This window comes from Propithecus coquereli, unplaced genomic scaffold, assembly GCF_000956105.1.
Source record: "Propithecus coquereli isolate 6110/MARCELLA unplaced genomic scaffold, Pcoq_1.0 Scaffold672, whole genome shotgun sequence".
NCBI lineage: Eukaryota > Metazoa > Chordata > Mammalia > Primates > Indriidae > Propithecus > Propithecus coquereli.
In genome coordinates this window covers 259,131-265,130 of record NW_012152752.1, presented here as the reverse complement: position 1 = coordinate 265,130, position 6,000 = coordinate 259,131, and positions in this window count along the sequence as shown.

Below are 6,000 nucleotides of genomic sequence, written 5' to 3'. Positions count from 1 at the left end.
GAGGTGGAGTTGTCAGCCTCAGCCCGAGGGTCTCTGGGACATTGCCTGGCCCAGGACTTGGGACAGTCTCCTAGTCTTTGCCCCCAGCCCTAGGGACAGCCCAGGCAGTCCCAGGTGTGGACGGGATGAAGCGCTGGCTCCATGAGACACTGACCTTTTGGGGAAGTGGTTGTGCATATTTTATTTTTCTTTGACTCGTGTTTGAGTTCAAAGTAAACACCACCGTGGACAACTCTTGAATTAAATCCACTAAAGCGAGCTTTAAAACTAATCTGAGCATAACCCTGCCACATGGCTCTATGCTTGTATACGTTTGCACATATTTTGTTTAGTACAGTTTCATATTTGAGTTTGCAGAATTATCTAATAGTCTTTTTTTGGCTAATATTTTTATAACGTGGTTCTTATTTAACTGTCTAGTTTTGATAGAATTTACCAGGTCTGGCTAAATTAAGATATTGGCACGTGTCATTTTAGTGGTTTAAATCGTCTTATTTATGGTTTTAACTCTGTAAGAAAATTTTAAAAAGAAGAGATGTTTGGATGACAAAAAATGCCTTATGGAAAAACTAAAGCAAATTCTTTATAGGGAAAAATATGGGAACTTGATTACACATAAAAGATGATGTTTATTTTAAAAAAAAAAAAAAACTACAACAGCAACAAAAAGTCCTAGCCTCCAGTTGCCTTTTCCTTTCTTTAACTCCCTTTTTTGGTGAATTACTAAACTGATTGACTTTCAGCCTTTTTTGGCTAGATCCTGAGAGAGAGGCTATTTTTCTTACTGATACACCAACATCTTGAAAGTTAAAGAAAAAAATCTAACATAAGAATGTGACTCACCAATTTTTATCAACTAATTCCTTTTGTGAATTAAAGGCATGCAGGGATTAACAAGGACTTCTGTTTACAGTGGAGTCTGAAACGGAAGAAACATCTTGACCCTGTGTGTCTGCTCTCCTCTGTCTCAGCCCACGCTCAGGTTAAAGATGGGGATAATGTGGAAATGGCAGTTGTCCCAGGGGGTGGGGGTGCCTCTGTGCCCACAGGTCCCCAGGGGATAGTCCCCAGGCTGAGACGGGGGTGAGGGACCAGGGCTGGCCCTGATCCACCTACCTGCTAACTCCTTTGTTTTTAAATTGCAGACTTAAAAATAATCATTTCTCATTTTGGAGATGTAGAAAAAAATCATTCTCATATGGGATAAGATTTTTTTAACAAATATACACTAATATTACCTCCCTCTCCCAACCTTCTGCTGTTTTCACCCCACCACCACTGTAAAAAAACAACAAAAAAGTATTAAGTCACAAATTAAAGACCAGAAAGGACTTGCTTCTCCCCAGCAAAGAGACATTCCCCCAATCCTGTGTCCCGGTAGCATGGCTACCGGGCATTTCTGGCTCGTTTTCCACCGTGTGGACTTCCCACCTCCAGCTCCCAGGGCAGCCGACCACCTGCCAGCCCCTCTCTGGTTCCTGAAGGAGAGCTGGCCCTTCACACTGGCGCAGGGAGATTTAAGATCTAAAATGCTCCTGGGCCGCCAGGAGGACATGCAGGGTCTGAGTGAAGATTGCCCACCTGTGCTGTTCCAGGAGCCACTCCTCCACCAGAACCAGAGGGTGCCATTCAGGAAGGCTGGTGGCTGGTCTCTTCCTGCCCGGCGAGGGTGGGAGGCGCGGTTGGGCGCAGGAGCAGGGTGCTTGCCCAGGTAGGTGCTTTCCCTCAAATGGTGCGGGGCCCAGACCAGCCTTACAGGTCAGTAGACCAGACTCAATTTCTTGGGGTCAGTGATTCTTTTGTAACAGACAAGAGCTCTTGCTGACGAGACTTTGAGGCCCCAACATGACCGCCCCCACCCCAGCTCCTGGCACAGGCCATCCCGAGCGCACGTTGTCCCTGTTGCCTGCTGCACTGATCATGAAGCCACCGGCCGCTGCCATTGTGCTCCCTCCTGACGGGCACCTTGAGGGAGGAAGCCACCAGGGGTCGGCAGCTGGTTTTGAACTTGTGTTGACTGTTGATACTTATTTACTGTATAAATATAATTTATCATTTGTATCATGATGCGGTTTCTGGCTGTGTCTTTCCCCCACCCGATCTTTAACAATCCTGTGCCACAGGGGAGGGTGGGCAGAGGAGGGAGCTTGGCCTGCCGTTAACATGGCCACCGGCCTGGTCCTAGTGCCTGAACCTCAGGGGAAGGGGTGGAGGCTGCCCTTGGTGGGCACTGGGACCTGTGGTCTGCACGGCTGTGTCAGGCACGTGCTGGCCAGTCTTTACCCCTTCCTGCTTTGAACGAGGGGGAAGTGGCGGCGTCCCCAGAGGCCTCCCTGCTCTGCTTGCCTTCTCGCCCACGTCACAGAAGAGCTGCTGCCTTGGCGGCTGGGGCCCAGAGGGAGCACGTGGAGAGAGCTGCCCAGCCCACTGCAGATTCCCGAAGGCCGGTGCTTGTTGGAGCTACTGGTACTTGGATGGCTTGCTGTGCAGCTTCGTCGTGGCAACAGCTGGCTGGTACAGAGCCCATGTCCCCTCAGAGCCTGCAGGACAGACGCGCATCTCCAGGTGGAAGAGGTGTTCCAGTTGTAGGACAACGCAAGGCAGAGGCACGGAGGCTGGGGAGGTGCCGATGGGAAGGTGGGCAGCGAGGTCCTCTGATGAGCCTGGGAGGAGCCCAGCAGGTGTGGCGGCTGCTCCGCGCGGAGCACCTGGCTCCCAGGGTCCATCAGGGTTGAGCAGACAAGCTTGACTCAAGAGGCCAAGGACTGAGGGCAGAGGGTGCCATGTTCAGTGCAGGTGACAGGAGAGGAAGAGGGGCGTGGGGGGTGCTTTAGGCTATGCTACAGTAACAAGTCTCCCATGTCTCAGTGGCTTAATAGGAATTTATTTCTTACAAACTTGGTAACCAAGGACCCAAGCCCTTTTCATCTGAGACTGCCGTCTTTGACATAACCCTGAAGGTTGCTGTGGAAGGGAAGCCTGGGAGGGGCGGGGGTGGACGATTTCTTACAGGCCAGGCCTGGAAGAGCGTTGCTGCCACCTGTGTTCCGACGCTACCAGGTGCGCGGGAATGGGGAAGTGCAGACTGACTTTGTGGCCAGGGGAACGGGAAATGGGCTTGGTGTTAACACATTGTCACTCACTGCCACAGCTGGCCCTCTGGCCACCAAATAGTTACTCTTCCTCACACATAGACCATAAGGTCCCATCGCATCTCTGCACCCAGTCTGAAGTTCGGGGTCTTTGTAGGGTGCAGAGCTTTTTCCTGCAAGCCAGACCCAGCCTATAAAGACCCATTATCCATCTGCGCCACCCTGACGATAACAAATAGTGGAACAGGGTGAGCGGCCACAGTCTGCCCTGTGGAGAGCGGAGTGGAAGGCGCCCGGCAGCTGCTGGTCCTTGGCAGTGCTGGAACCCTGCGGCGCAGACTGCGAGGTCCCCCTGCCCGAGGAGGGAGAGGACCTGATGGTGCCCTGCCCTGGGCTCTGCCCTCTATAGGTGGCACAGCCTTTCTTGTGTCCCTTCGGCTGCACCCAGGTGAGTGCTAGAGAGAATGAGCTCCTTGGGGTGGCTCAGCTTTCTCACCTGCTGCTGCATGTGGATGGTTCTAGGCCAAGACTTGTTCTAGGTGAGTCAGAGGCTTTAGGCTCATGGATCCCGTGGAAACACAATTGCGTCAAAAACGTGGGCAATCACTGGCCTCAGGGCTTCCAGTCAGCTCCATGTACAATAACCACATTATTTTGGTCCGAGTGCTCCTTTGGGGGCCCCGGGTGGACCTTGTCTCCCAGTGTGTCCCCCGTGCGTACTCTGGGCTTGGCTGTGACTAGATGGGGCCAATGGGACATCAGCAGGCATGTTGCCAGCAGGGGCTCATGAACACCTGCACACAGGGCTTGTCCCCTTCACATGTTCTGCTGACAGGCCGGCTGCCACGCTGTGAGAAGTCCAAACCCGTGGAGAGGCTCTGTGGGGGAGAACTGAGGTGCCCTGGCCAGTAGCCCCAGCTGAGCTCCCAGACAACTGCCAGCCACATGAGCCATCTAGAGGAGTCAGCCCCAGCCAACGTCATGTGGAGCAGAACCGCTCGGCTGAGCCCAGGCACCCCTAGAATCACGAGTGATAATAAATGGTTGTTTTAAACTACAAAGTGTTTTGGCAATTTGTGACACAGCAATAGATGAGGGACGCACATGTGTCAGGTGCTCTGCTAGACACAAGCCCGCCTTATTTCCGTGCTGCCTGACCCCCGCGCTTCTCTCAACTTCACGGTAGCGACCGTGAGGCCATCCCCATGGGATCATGATGGGGAGGCCACCCCCTAAACCCCATATTTAACAAAAGCCTGAGTTACTATGTTCACATGTGAAGTTTTATTATGCATTTATTGTTCAATGCAATTTTCAACCTTATGTCTTCCCATTTGAGTTCTAGAAAGTCTCTTTTTCCAAGAGACTTGCAAACTGGCCAGTTCTTTCCTGAGCTTATCTCTTTACTGCGAGAGTTTCCAAAATGCAGTGAACAGTAGCCAGTGCCCACTGCAATCCTATCGTCTGTTCCTTTCCCCCAGAGCTGTGGGCTCAGCGGGCACATAACTTGCCTCCCGAGTTGGCACAAGAGCATCTTAGCTAGTGTCTTGTTCTTGGCTAACACAGACCTGCTGTCCAGGCTGTGGATTCCTCCTGCCTGCCACACAGCCACAGGCATTCATGTGTTTCTGTTTTGTGGGTAGAGCAGAAACCCACTGCTGGTACCAGTTTCCGTGTCAGTTAGAATAGAATCGGCTATGCAGGAACTGATAACCCCAAACGCTCTATGGCTGAACACAATAAAAGTGCATTTCTCACTCACAAAAGCCCAGTGGAGATGCTCCTGGTAGCTCTCCTTCAAGCTGGGACTCAGATCCAGGCTTCTCCCTTGCGATGATCTGGCCTTCAACACCTGGCCTCAGAGCGCGTGTGGACTAGCGTGGGGAGGATCGGGTCGGGGAGTGACGTGGCTCAGCACTGCTCACAGGGACCAGCACAGATACAAGGGGCCTGGGAGGCGCAGTCTTCTGGCGTGTCCAGGAGAAAAGGGAAACAGTCCAGTGAACACACAGCTTTGTCATGGGGGATGACGGCACGGCCCCTAAGTGAGGGTGGACGTGGGGGCTGTATGTGCAACTGTCCTTCACGCGGGTGGTCCCACGTGTCTACGCTGCTCTCTGCTTCCAGTCACAGGCATGCCTTTGGCCTCCGACGCTCACCGCATCGCGCTCGCCTTGCCTGCGCAGGGCATGGGGAGCTTTCTGAGCATTCGGTGATGTTCCGTGCGTTCCTCAACACTCAGCACACAGTACTTGAGTTATGCATTTTGTTGTATGTAAACGTCCCCCCCAAAGAAAGTGATAACTGAACTCCAGTTAACTGTGCTGAAACGTACAGAAGGGGGTTTCCTGGTGTCTGCGGTTTACCGTGGAACGCACTAAAAACAGGACACGTTGAAGGAGAGGCGAGCAGTGGGGTAGATGTGAAAATGCACGTACCAAACAGGAAAGCGGTCATTGGTAGAATCTAGGTGGTGGGTATGTGGTGTACACTGTAAAATTATTTCAACTTTTCTATGTTTGAGCATCTTAACGTTGGAAAAAATCGAACAATTAAACATAACGAGAAGAGGGTGAACCACCTACGTCCAAGCTGCTGACAGGCCAGCAAATGTGGCCTGAAGCTTGGATGTGGACATGCCAGGCTGGAGGTTTCAGGGCAGTGACAGGGAAGAAGGCCAGTGGCCTGGGTCGGGGAGGACGCGGCATGAGGCAGAGGACTGGAGTGGTGCGGGGGTGCAGGGCCTTTGCTTTTCAGCCAAGGCTGACGAGGGTGGTCCTGAGGAGGAGGAGGAGGACTCAAGCCGGAGGAAGGAGGGGAGAAGCCCCTGTGGGTGCTGCACCTTCCAGGTACCCCAGGGAGCTCTTCAGCTGAGGGGGCCAGGAGGGTGCGGGAGGTTTGAAGAGAC